Source organism: Procambarus clarkii, chromosome 37 (genome assembly GCF_040958095.1).
Source record: "Procambarus clarkii isolate CNS0578487 chromosome 37, FALCON_Pclarkii_2.0, whole genome shotgun sequence".
NCBI lineage: Eukaryota > Metazoa > Arthropoda > Malacostraca > Decapoda > Cambaridae > Procambarus > Procambarus clarkii.
The window spans coordinates 5,448,436-5,449,220 of NC_091186.1; positions in this window are offsets into that span (position 1 = coordinate 5,448,436).

Sequence of the window (785 nt, forward strand, 5' to 3'; positions counted from 1 at the left end):
GTGATTTGATAAAATGCTATGCCCAAGATTACCATCCGAGTGCCGGCGGGGAAGTGGTTCAAATAGCTTCGGCTATCACTTCCGGTCGTGATGGTCAAGCGGATTAAGGCGTCCTGTAGTTACCAGTTGCGTTGCTTCTGGGAGTATGGGTTCGAGTCACTTCTGGGGTGTGAGTTTTCAATTTATATATATATATATATATATATATATATATATATATATATATATATATATATATATATATATATATATATATATATATATATATGTCGTACCTAGTAGCCAGAACGCACTTTTTGGCCTACTATGCAAGGCCCGATTTGCCTAATAAGCCAAGTTTTCCTGAATGAATATATTTTCTCTAATTTTTTTCTTATGAAATGATAAAGCTACCCATTTCATTATGTATGAGGTCAATTTTTTTTTATTGGCGTTAAAATTAACGTAGATATATGACCGAACCTAACCAACCCTACCTAACCTAACCTAACCTATCTTTATAGGTTAGGTTAGGTAGCAGAAAAAGTTAGGTTAGGTTAGGTAGGTTAGGTAGTCGAAAAAACATTAATTCATGAAAACTTGGCTTATTAGGCAAATTGGGCCTTGCATAGTAGGCTGAGAAGTGCGTTCTGGCTACTAGGTACGACATATATATATATATATATATATATATATATATATATATATATATATATATATATATATATATATATATATATATATATATATATATATATATATATATATATATATATATATATATATATATATATAAAACGATGAAC